We start from the raw sequence: 13,482 nt of genomic DNA, 5'->3' as shown, positions 1-13,482 counted from the left end.
ACATCCACAGACCCAGTCACATCATCATAGAAGACAATCAGGTTGGTCAGGAATGACTTGCCCCTGGTGAATACATGCTGACTGTTCTTAATTACCTTCTTCTGCAAGTGCTTAGAAATGAAGTCCTTGAGGATCTGCTTCAGGATTTTTCCGGGGACTGAGGTGAGGCTGACTGGTCTGTAGTTCCCTGAATCCTCCTTCTTCCTTTTCTTAAATATGGACACTATGTTTGCTCTTTTCCAATCATCTGGGACCTCTCCTGATCGCCATGAGTTTTCAAAGATGATGGCCAATGGCTCTGCAATCACACCAGCCAACTCCCTCACTACCCTCGGGTGCATTCCGTCTGGCCCTGTGGACTTGTCCCCCTCCAGATTTTCTAAGTAGTATATAACCTGTTCTTTTACTACTTATAGCTGCTCACCTCCTCCCCAAACAGTACTGCTTGGTACAGTAATCTCAGAGCTGACCTTGCTTGTGAAGACTAATGCAAAAGAGATATTGAGCACTTCAGCCTTTTCTGCATCCTCTGTCACAAGGTTTCCTCCCCATTCAGCAAGGGACCCACAGTTTCCCTGATCCTCCTCTTACTACCAACATGCTTGTAGAAAACCTTCTTCTTATCCTTCACATCCCTTGCTAGCTGCAACTTCAATTGGACTTTGGCCTTCCTGTCTTCATCCCTGCATGCCTGAGCAATACTCTTATATTTTTGTTATTTGTCCAAGTTTCCACTTCTTATAAGCTTCCTTTTTGCAATTTAGTTTACTGAAAAGTTCCCTGCTAAGCCAAGCTGTCTTCTACCATACTTGGTATTCTTCCTGCACTTTGGGATAGTTTGTTCCTGCACTCTCAGTAAGGCTTCTTTGAAGTGCAGCCAGCTCTCCTGGACTCCTCTCCCCTTCAGTCTGGCTTCCAAGGGGATTCTGCCCATAAGTTTCCTGAGGGAGTCAAAGTCCACTTTTTTGAAGTCCAGACTCCTTAATCCACTGCTCTCCATCCTTCCTTTCCTCAGGATTCTGAACTCAATCTTATCATGGTCACTGCTGCCAAAATTATCATCCACTACTACATTCCCCACATATTCTTCCCTATTTATGAGCAGCAAGTGTAGAAGAGCATGGCCCCTAGTTGACTGCTCCAGCCCTTGCACCAGGAAGTTATCCCCAGTAATGTCCCAAAACTTTCTGGATTGACTGTGCACTATTGTATTGCTCTCCCAGCAGATGTCAGGTTGACTGAAGTCCCCTATGAGAACCAAGGCCTGTGATTAGGAAACTTTCACTAGCTGTTTGAAGAAACCCTCATTTACCACTTCCCCCTGGTTTGGTGATCTAAAGCAGACCCACTCCATATCACCCTTGTTGCTCTCCCCTCTGACCCTAACCCTGAGACTCTTAGCTGTCCTATCTTAAGCTTCATGGAGCTCTGAGCAATCATATGGCTCTTTTATGTAAAGTGTAACTCCTCCTCTTCTCCCCTCGTGTCCTTCCTGAACAGTTGGTACCCATCCATGACAGTGGTTCAATCATGCAAGCTATCCCACCAAGTCTCTCTTATTCCAGTCATCTCACAGTTTCATAATTCTGAAAGGACTACCTGCTTTTTTCCCAGGCTCTATGCATTGTCCTGATTTCTCAGGAAGTATAAGAGCACCTCCCCTGTTACCTCCTTTTACTTGCTATTCCTCCAGCTTTCTTACTTTCCCACTTACCTCTGGGCTTTGGTCTCTATCCCCTGGTGAACCTAGGTCCTTGTCATTAAGTTAGTGAGCCTGTCTACAAAGACTCTCTTCCCTCTCATCATTAGGTGGATCTCATATCTTCCCAGCAATCCTTCTTCTGGGAACAAAATCCCATGGTCAAAGAAACCAACTCCCTGATGGTGACACCACCTGCCCAGCCAGGTGTTTATCTGCAGGATGCTCTAACTCCCGCCTGGGCCCTTTCCCTTGACCAGAAGGGTTAACAAGAACACAACCTGAGCTCCTCACTCTCGAATCCAGAGCCCTGTAGTCACTTTGATATTCTCAGGATCTCTCCTGACAGTATCATTGGTGCCCATATAAATGAACAACATGGGGTAGTAGTTAGAGGGCCAGATGAGTCTTGGTAGTCCCTCTGTGACATCTCAGATCTGAGCTCTGAGCAAGCAACAGACCTGAGACAAGAAGCCAGGTTGGCAGATGGCTCCCTCTGTCCCCTGCCACCCAGTCTCCAAACACCACCACCCATTGCTTTTTTTTAGTGGTGGTTGTCTTGACCCTTCCCACCTTGGTGAAACCTAGCCTGTCTTCCTCCACCAATGGAACATGCTCTTCCCTCTCTGCTGCTAGGGTTGCATATCTGTTCTCCAAATGAGTGACTGCAGGTGTAGTTGAAGATCTCTGCTTGCTGCCAGAAGTCACAAGCCTCCATCTTCCACCTTCTTGGGAATTAGGAATTAGAGTAGTACTTAGGAGGGGCATGGGTTTTAATTTGTAGTACACCTCCTAAAAAGATTGGCCCCTGTTCCCATGTGTTATTCTTCAATAGTTGCTTTCAGTGTCTGCTGTTCATAAAAATACTTAAGACTTTTTATTCAATCTATGTTAGTCCCCTGTCACCAAGCTATAGAGTCATTTCTACTCCATCATTTTCTCATCCGATATGTATACAAAGTAATACCACTTTCAACAGAAGAATAAAGAAAGGTTAATAGGCTTGGAATACTTGAATTACAATGATTATGCAACTCTGTTGCAAAGTGAGAGATGTGGTTTCAAGTACTTGTAAACAGAAGTGGGAATTTAACTTAGGTTTCCCCCTAGTTAAGTGAGCACTCAGATCATATGATAATGGTTAAAGAGAGTTTTGTTATCTTGGTTTTGTTAATCTTGTCCAAATATTTTTTTTTTCAGATGATACTATGCATATTAGCCAGAATTTAGGGAAGTTTCACTTTTGACAAAAAACAAGACTATTATGGCTATTATACTCATAAAATTTGCAGATGACACTAAAATGTGGGGGGAAGTGGGCATACCAGAAGGGAGGAATAGGCTGCAATCAGACCTAGACAGGTTACAGGGCTGGGCAGATGAGAATAGGAGGGGTTTCAACACTGACAAGTTGAAGGTCCAAGGAGGTGATTTCCACGCCCACCCCCCCCATGTGACACTGGTCAGGCTCAGTTGGAGTACTGCATCCAGTTCTGACCGCCACACTTCAAGAGGGATGTGAACAACATGGAGAAGGTCCAGAGGAGGGCCACTAGCATGATCGGGGGAAGCAGGGCAGGCCCTAAGGCTAAGGAGAGTCTAAGGGACCTGAACCTGTTCAGCCTTCACAAGAGAAGGCTGAAGGAGGATCTAGTGGCCATTTACGAACTAGTCAGAGGGGAGCAGCAGGCACTGGGGGAGTCCCTGTTCCCCTGAGCACTACCAAGAATGACAATAATAATGGTCACAAGCTGGCAGAGGGTAGATTCAGACTAAACATCAGGAGGCGCTACTTCACTGTCAGGGTTGCTAGGATCTGGAACCTACTTCCAAGCAAAGTGGTGCTGACTCCTACACTGGAGATCTTTAAGAGGAGGCTAGATGAACACCTTGCTGAGCTTGTTTGACCCCAGTACTCTTTCTTGCCATGGCAGCGAGTCAGACTTGATGATCTGCTCAGGTCCCTTCTGACCCTATCAACTAGGAAACCTATGAAACTATGGCCTTTTAATAGACCTTTTATTATAACAGACATAAACTGTCAATGGAAATCCAAGAGTGAAAGAGATGATATTAAAGGAAATGATAAGATAATTTATCTGGCTTTTCTGAGATCAACGAGATATCCTGAAATATAATCTAGGAACCTTGATTCAAACTCGATAATTTATACTCCTTCTAAAATATTGTAAATAGGTAGGGTAGGGTAGGGTAGTTTTCCAAGTACAGTCAACTACCTATACAGTATCATTTCTGGAAGGGTGCATGTGTGCAAGTTTGAAAGCTTTGACAAAAGAATCAGCATAAAAAAAGGATATTATAAGCAGTATTAAAATTTCAGCATGTCCACTAGAAGACATGGAAAGTGGTCTGTCCAAATTCGCTGATGACACAAAAATGTGGGGAGAAGTGGGCACACTGGAGGGGAGGGACAAAATCCAACCAGATGTAGACAGGTTACAGAGCTGGGTGGATGAGAATAGAATGGAATTCAATGCGGACAAGTGCAAGGTGCTGCATCTAGGGAGAAAGAACCTGCAACATACCTATAGACTAGGGAATACCCTTCTGTTCGATATAGAGGCTCAAAGGGATCTTGGAGTCATTGTTGACTCCAAGATGGACATGATCCGCCAATGTAAGGAAGCAGTCAGTAAGATTAACCACACCTCATTGTGCATCTGCAGATGCATCCCAAACAGGTCCAGGGAGGTGATCCTTCCCCTCTATGAGGTGCTGGTAAGGCCACAGTTGGAGTACTGCATCTAGTTCTGGGCACCACACTTCAGGAGGGTTGTGGCTAAACATGAGATGGTCCAGAGGAGGGCCACTTGAATGGTCAGGGGGCAGCAGGACAGGCCCTACAATGATAGACTAAAGAGCCTAATCTATTCTGTCTCCACAAGAGAAGACTGAGAGAGGATCTGGTGGCCATCTATAAACGCACCGGGGGGACCAGCAGAGGCTCTGTTCCCCTGGGCACCATCTGGAATAACAAGGAATTATGGCCACAAATTGATTGACAGTAGGTTCAGGCTTGATATCATGAGGCATTACTTTACGGTTAGGGCTGCCACACTCTGGAATGGGCTCCCAAGGGAGGTGGTGCTCTTCTCTTCTTTGGGGGTCTTCAAGAAGATAGATATCTGGCTGGGGTATTATGATCCCAACATTTGTTCCTGCCCAAGGCAGAGAGTTGGACTTGATGATCTGTTCAGGTCCCTTCTGACCCTAGAAACTATGAAACTTTCATTGTCTTTTCCTTTTAGGATTTGCTTGAACTTACTTTTTTAAATGCAATCCCTTCTTTATACATAATTTAGTACAATAAAACTGATGACTGACATGAATCTACTGCCTCAGATGAATCGTACTGCTTAGTGGCCTGAGATAATGTAAATTAGCCTCCCATTTTTTTACATAACTCGAGTAACTGGCAGCCAGCCAGGTATAAATTGTTCATTCAAAGTATTATAAATATTTGTGACAATATTTATTAAATCTGGGGAGCTCAGGATGAAATCTATATCCAAAGTGTTTGTTTTTATGTTTGTGTGTCTGTATGTGTATAAATGCATATACACTTTAGAGCAGTGTTTCTTAACAAGGATGCTATGTCATGATTCACAAGATAAACCCTGAATTTGCACATAGGAATCCAAAGTATTAAAAATGTTCCAACTTGTTAGGTTCTTTTAAAGTGTTTTGCAACAGAAGAATTGTTCTATTATTTTTCAAAAAAGAGGCAAAACTAAGAGATACCATTTTTTGAGAGGGGCCTTGAGTATATTGGGCTGTCTCTCACATGTAATAAAGTTCAGAAGCACAGCTTTAGACAATATGAAACACAACTAATTTGTAAAAGTCTCATCTAAAAATGAACCACAAAGGAACCATATTTTATATCAGTTTCACTTCATATCAGGTTTTCAGAAGTATACAGAGGCAGGACACAAAGGGGCAGGTATTGGACACTGAAGAAATGGGAAACTAGATAGTCATTTCGGACTCTATACACATGCAGGGATCCTGCTTCAATGTGCTGTATTTTCAGTGCATCAGGGAAGACTTAATTAATCAAGTTTGCTAGAGCATGGAAATTAATTCAATCCAGCAGACACCAGCATCATGTGTATCAACATCCCCAGACTGAAAAATGGCAATGAGGTGCTTTAAAATAAAGCTCATTCAATGAGCTTTAGTTTAAAGAGCCTCACCATCATTTTTCAGCATGGGGATGCTGAGACATGTGACACTTTGGGCACTTTTAATTAGCATGGTTCTGAGCTGCACTAATTAAAGCACTCCCCTCCCTGCTTGTCTTCTGGCACATAAGTAGAAACACCCTTGGTGTTCTGTTCAAGCCACTGGGTCAACACGATAGCCAGTATATCAAACATACTTTCAACAGCAACAGTATTTTAGTTCCCTTTTTTCCCAATTAAACATATTAATTTAGTTTAAGATATAAACCAGATCATCCAGGAAACCAAGCATAGTACAATCTGTCCCTGAACTCAGGTTGCCTTTTAATATACCAGCGGGGCTGATTTTGGGTCACCTAGCTTGTATCATGTTACCTCTCAGGATTTATTCTAACTGATGTCCAATGTCCATATAAAAATGAGTTACTCACCTTTCTCAGCTCAATTTTGAATCTAGAAAGCTATGAAAAGTAAGAAAATTCTCCTTTTACAGGTCCACCTAGTGTATACAATGAATGTGTATGCACACAATATATTATAGCGCTAATTCTAATAAGCTTTTATAATGAACCTGTTTAGTTGTTCAGAGCTGCTGCCACTTAATTTATGTTTAGTAATCAAAGCCTCAGATGTAGGATGATGAGATGGGGAGAAAACATGTCCATATTTTGATTCAGTCTAATCTGATAAGACCTTTTTAAAAAATCATTCAATTTGCATGTGGGCAGAAACAACATACACATTTTTAAAAAATCACCATGGTGAGATGCCCAAAGATTTCAGCTGTATTTACCTGTAATCTGTGGTGATGCCTAGGGGGTGCACGTGAACCCCCCTGAGAGTGAGCGCTCTTAGCTTATACAATAGGCAGGGGGGGCAGGTGGAGCTGTGGTGCCCCCCCAAAAAGTATGACTGGCACTTCTAGGAGTGCCACTGGCACTTCCAGGCTTGGTGTCCAGCCACAGGGAGACTCCCTGGTCAGCCATGGGGGAGCCTCCCTCCACCACCAACACTGCCGCAGGCACCTGCAGATGATCCCACCTCAGCCCACCCTCACCACCGATGCCCACATCACTGCCTGTGTGTGGTTGCCGTGCCCCACCCAGCATCAGGAGGAACACATGACCTACGCCTACAGTAATCAATTTTTATTTTTATAATATAAAATAATCCTTATTCACAATTTTTTTAGGATTCCAATTTATTTTTTATACCCTCTTCTCCCCTTCTTTCACTCTCCTCCCCTTATGAAAAACAGCAGACAAATCCCAAACCATCAGTAGCAATCATTAGCTGATATTTAATCAGCAGGCACACCTGTAACAGAGGACAAAGCATGCTGGTTTAAACCCTAGCTGTTTACCAAGTGTGCCTTTCAATAGTGTGACCTGGAGCTGTTGTAAACATATTTTTAATGTGAAGACCTTAATATCAGCTGAAAGAACTACTGAACTTGCCTCATGCAAGTCTGAGGCATTCCTTCCTGGCTTATTTTGTAAAGGGCTTTCTAATATTTTAAATTGCATACATTTATTTGTAATTGGCTTAATTCTTAATGCTGAGTAAACCTGAAAAGATTCAGGTAGGCCAGGTGGAAAGAATAATACTTCTTAGAGCACTAGCATCACCTCTGCACCTTGCTTTGGGTATGAAATGCGCTGAAAAATAGGCTCTCTCTTTTCATCTTTCAGGACAAAACTATTTTAATTTACATCAATTGACATTTGAAATTATTTTAGTGCACTGTTACTATGCACTGCACTGTTACTGTGCATTTCTTTTTTAATAGTATGATAAAAACACCCATATACCCATGAGACATTTTTGCTGGGAAAAATACAGATGTGAGAAAATGTAAAATATTCAGATGTTGAAAAAAACCCTCATACATTCTGATTTCCAACAAGCCATATTGTCAGCCCTATTAAAGAAGCCACAAAGTCAATTTTAATAGAACTATGTAGGATTTTTTGAAGATTGTATTATTTTCTATATTCCTATTGTTATTTGATTCTCTGCCATAACAATATTCAGATACAGGTCTTCAAACCTTTCCTCATATATTGAATTTGAGTCAAGCAGGTAATCATGTTGAGTAAAACCAAGACTTTCAAAAGTATTAAAGAGTTTAAAAAGTCATAGTGGGTAACTAGCCACTTAAATCCTATTTAAATCAGTGAAAATTAGCCACCTAGATACTTTTGAAAATACAGCAGGTACCTGTCTTTGTCTTTCAACATAGAAAAAAATATGTCCATATACAGTCAGTCCTTGACTTACAATGTTTTGAGTTACAACATTTTGCACTTACATTTCTAAATTGACACCCTGTTTCAAATTTCTGACATCAGTTTTGCCTTTACAATGCTTGACCTGATGTGACGCTATGACAGTGAACAAGTCTCTGTGTCATCTGTCTCCCTGGAGAACATCTGTCCAACCTTCCTTGGACACTTTTTTTAAGAAAGCAGACAAGATTCCAAAAAACTTGCAGCCAAGACTCCTGAGAAGAATCCAGTCAAGAGCCTTTCAAAAGTCCAACCAAGATCCCTTCAAAAAGTCCAGCAAAGTCACCTCAAAGAAGTCCTTCCAAATCAATATGATTGTTATGTACAATATAATTACATTAACTTAGCTATATTACTTATCTATAATTGACTGAGTACAAAATTCGGGGTCATTATTGGTGAAAACTGGGTATCGAGCCTTGGTTCAGGAACCAATCCTTTGTTTATAACATTGCTTCCTATGGGAAAATCAGTTCCAAGTTACAACGTTTTGATGTAAGATGTTGTTTTCAGGAACCAATTGTGTCTTACTCTGAGGACTGTCTGTATATTAATAGCTAAAATGTAACACTGGAGCCTTTAGAAAGAACTTTCAATGGGACAGCTTATGAGTAAGGACTTGTATAAGTAAGGTCCTAATTTCAACTTAATTTTACTGCCATTGTTTCCAAAAGTTTTGAATGCAAAGGCTTACATGTAAACACAATTATGATTAAAATTTGCCATCAAAGCCTAAATTTCAATGCTTTATTTCAATTGGGAAGCAAAACACCTTGGTGGGGTTTTTTGGCCAAGTTTAGAAAACTGATTTACCTCTCTCCTGTTCTTTATAAGAACAAAAATTCAATATTGACTGACAAGCTGTTCTTAGGAAGTGCCCTAGAATTCCTATATTTCCTGCAAGGTCTGAAATAATTCAAACCATCCAGGCATAGGGCATAAATCTTTTACTTGATAGAATTTTGTGGGGAGGTTGAACATATGTTTCTGGGGAGAGCAAGGGTAAATTTTATTCTTTATTAATTGAATGGTTGAATAAATTAATTACTTGTACATGATTACTTTTCTCTGGTGGTTGCTTATCTTTTGGGATGGCTACAGATGCATGGCAGGAGTGATTGTTAGTTAGAGTATAACATCCTATTGCACTATATTGCTGGTGTCGGGGGAGCCCAACCCCATGCTCCCCCTGCACCAGCAAGTAGCAAGCTTGGCTCCATCCATTCCCCAGCTGGGAGACCTGATTGAAGCTCCCTGCTGTGGGAGCTCCCCATGTGCTCTCCTGGCTGGGAGCCCCAGTTAGCTGATGGGATCTCCCAGCCTCTGGAGCACATGGGAATGATGAAAGGCTCCAATGTGCTCCAGAAGCTAGGAGCACTATTCACACATTCAAGTAAAAGCGTAATAGGAAACAGCTACAAAGTTATTATACATATTTTGTGTAATAACTTTGTGGCTTATCCCCTATTTTATCATATAATTAATTAAATAAATATATGGCCAGGTCACTACTTAAGCTGTGATTCACCATTTAATAATGCCTTATATGTAATGTCTGTCAGGGACCTCAATACTACATATCAGCTTATCAGGAGACTTGCTGTTTTCTGCAGACAAGCAGGTGCATGGCCAGTTTTGATATATAACCAGTTTGCCACAAATATATTTATGCATAATCACTTATCTGCAAACTCACTTGTGCATACTTACTTCCTAGCTGGAATCACTAATGCGCAGCTAATACTTCACAGAGTAGCTGACAAAAGTATAGTGTCACATGTACTGCATATCAAATCAGTTTTTATGAAGGATAATACAATACTAACTCTCTGTTGTTTACAACAGTTTTGTTTGGAAGTAGCCTACACACTAAAGGTCATGACAGATAGTGGAAGAAGGGCAAAATATTGTTTCTGTACAAAACTAGAAACAGATTGACAGATAAAAACAGGGCTTATTATAGGATGTACCTTAGTGGGTGCATCTACATGAGATGTTATATCACGACAGCAATGACCTATGGTGATGTAGCTCATCGCTATGGTGACATAGTGTCAGCAGGCATGAACTGTGATACTACCGCTACTGTGTGGCATCAGAAACATTGGTCAGAAATGATGGCATCAGAATGTGTGGGTCAGAAATGACTCATGCAATGGTGGGACTGTGCAGTAATAGTGGTTTCTGAGGAGCCATTTAATACTTGCTAAAGCAAGTACTAAATGACTGTGCAGTAACAAGTGAGCAGTCAGCTATATGTGTAGACATGTCCACTGTGAGTAATAAAGCCATAACTATGCCATGACTCTAAAATTAACCTAATTAATACTAACGCACTTTAAAATCACATACAGTCACTGCCTTTAAACTTTTCCCACTGAAGTCAATAGTAAAAGTACCTTCACTGCCAGTGGGTACATCTACACATGCAATTAATTTGAAGCAATAAACCCTGGAGCAGTTTGAGGCAGAGTAAACTACTCCTGGGCACAGCAAACCTACATGTGCATCCAGGACAGCAGCAATCTGAGCCAGTGTAGAGCAGTTTACACCAGGGCTGTGGGCACAAGGATGTTCAATATTGGTGGTGGTGTTGGGGACAGAGAGGCTGACTAGGGCATAAGAGTGCTGAAAGTGCAGAGCCATGGGGCTAAGCCACAAGCAGGAGTCTGGGTCCTTGCTGACTGGGCTGATTGGGCACAATTTACACATGCAGTCAGCATCCACAAGTGCATTTAATCACAGTTAATTACCATCAACATAAGAAAATATAATCACCAGCAGTCACCTATAGTACTATCTTATGGAAACATTAATTAGTTTACTGCAGCCTAATAGCATCACACATGTACATGGTGACACTACTCCACGGCTTATTAGTCTATTTGGCAGTTAAGCACATATGTAGATGCAGCTAGTGAGTGCCTTGGTTGGATGCTTTAAAAAATCCCTCCTTCCAGCAATACCATCCACCTGAAAAAAACAAAAACAAAAAGCCACCTCGCATCTTTTCTTTTTGCTAGAGTTATATTATGAGCAGTCTGTAATAGATGGTAGGTCTAGGATCTCTCTGAAGAACAGATATTCAAATGTTGCTGGACATTTGGACAACTTAAATGTAAAGCAACCTCTCCTCAGCTGCAGTGTGCTCATTGTATCTCTTGGCAATGCAGGTTGGCATATTTCTGAATCCACTTGAACAACACAAGGGCAAGATTTATGTGCCTGTATAGTTTGTGTGCCTGGGTAGTTATTTTATTTTTGACAATTAGTACCACTTCTGGCTTTTCTCCAGGACTGTTCAGTTGTAGGTGGTTCTTCAAAAACAGTTGTCAAGAATTAAGTGATTGCATTTGTTAATTTTGTTTTTTATCTTCCATGCAAACTTGTTGGAATAGATGATTTCTACTCTGTTTTTCAAACAATTTTCCTGCCTGCTTTTTAAAACCAGACTGCTTTACTTCATTTATCATGATGATGATGCATGTTTATAAAGGAGTTTGATATTTTAGCCATTTAATAAATCCATGTCTGAAAAACAGTTAAAAAAAACAAAGAGCAAGTATTAAGTGTGAAATCTTTGAGTTTAGCACTGCATATTGTTTCTAGTTCTCAGATTTATTATCTCCTTTCACTCTGAAAATCAAAGGTATAAAAGTACTGTCACAGCAGAGGAAAGAAGAACTTTTGGAGTCACTTCAATATCACAGAAGAAGCAGCATCCATTGGTACCTAAAGAAGTGCTTTCAAATGCTTCCTAAAATGTCTCAACAGCGTGTGATATGAGGAATAAAAGCCCACCAATCAATTCAAGTCTCCTGCTGTGATTGCAAACCCAAATCACTTTTCTTCTCTCCTTGCAACAGCAATCCAGTTGTAATAATCTCTCTCAAGTGCTGACTACAGGCATTTCACTCCCTTTTTCCATTTTAGACATATCTTCAACAGAAAAAAAATGGTTTCCCAGCTTTAGTTACTGATGGTTATTTATTTTTAATAATCTTTCTTTTGATACTGTCACAGTTGAGAGCGGGGAACATGTGGATAACTGTTAGATAAGTAGAAAGATTTTCTACATTTATGTTAATAGCAGAATAAAGAAAAGACATTTTGTATGTCTGTATGTGGTTTTTCTTAGCATTTTCATGAGGATTAAAAATACATTTTTTAATCTATTAATGCTATGTTATGTAGACAATTAAATTACCTTTTAAATGTGACTTACAATCTCTCTCTCTAAATTATACTTAATGTTATTATTTATACTAGAGCATTTTGCCAGCGAAGTTGGGCAATTATTGTCCTTAGTACTGTACATTTAGTCAATCAGTTCCAGAAAGAATTTACAGTCTTTCTTGCATAGTATTAGATATTTATACTGGTATTTACATGGATTCCTTATACAATGTTGGTCTTGTATAGTATTCCTTGAGATAATAGGCCAGTGAAAATTGGAGACCCAACATGAGTCAGAGTATCAGAATTTGACCAGGAAGAAACTACAAGGTAAGAGGGAGAGAGCAGGGAAGGGGAGAAGAGTGGGACTAGCTGTAGAGGATTGGGAAGGATTTTTCCACCCTCTGATCCCTGTATAGAGGTGCCAGGAGAGAGCTGCACTCCTGAGCCATGCAAACAAGCCAAGCAAACAGGTGCGCTCTTCAAGGGCATGCCAGAGTTTGCTTGGGGGTGAGCACAGGTGAGGGGTAGCCAGAGGGGGTAAATGACTCATAGTGGGAGGCAGGGGCTGCTTACTAGGGGATTCCAGGGTAGGGGGAGGCTCCTGGGACAGCATTTCCTTAGAGGGGAGGGACTGCCAGCAGACTCTTCTGCACAAGCACAGGGCAAGCCATACCTGCGCAGAACAGCTGAATGGCCAATAGTAGCCACGGGAAATTCAAACCCGTGCCAGTCCTACCCAGACACTGAAGGAAGCACGTGTGTGCAGCAGCGTGTGTAAGCCCTTGGTTCCCCCCGACCACAGCACACCAGAGTGGTAGATCTCTAGTAGATGAGGAAGTAACTACAAAGTAAGAGGGAGGGAGTGGGGGGAGAGGCAAAGAGTAGGGCCAGATGTAGGGGATTGGGAAGGGTTTTTCCACCCTCCCATCCCCATATAGCAGTGCTGGAAGGGAGCCACGCTCCCAAGCCATGCAAACAAGCTGAGCAAACAAGCGTGCTCATCAAGGGTATGCTGTTTGTGCGGGAGTTTGCACAGGAGGACACACAGGAGGGGCCTGAAGTCTAAGAGGTGGCAGCTTCAGATGGAGACCTAAGATGAGTAAAAGAGGAG

This window comes from Crocodylus siamensis, chromosome 5, assembly GCF_052110815.1.
Source record: "Crocodylus siamensis isolate JL-2025a chromosome 5, ASM5211081v1, whole genome shotgun sequence".
Lineage (NCBI taxonomy): Eukaryota > Metazoa > Chordata > Crocodylia > Crocodylidae > Crocodylus > Crocodylus siamensis.
This window is presented reverse-complemented; position numbering follows the sequence as displayed.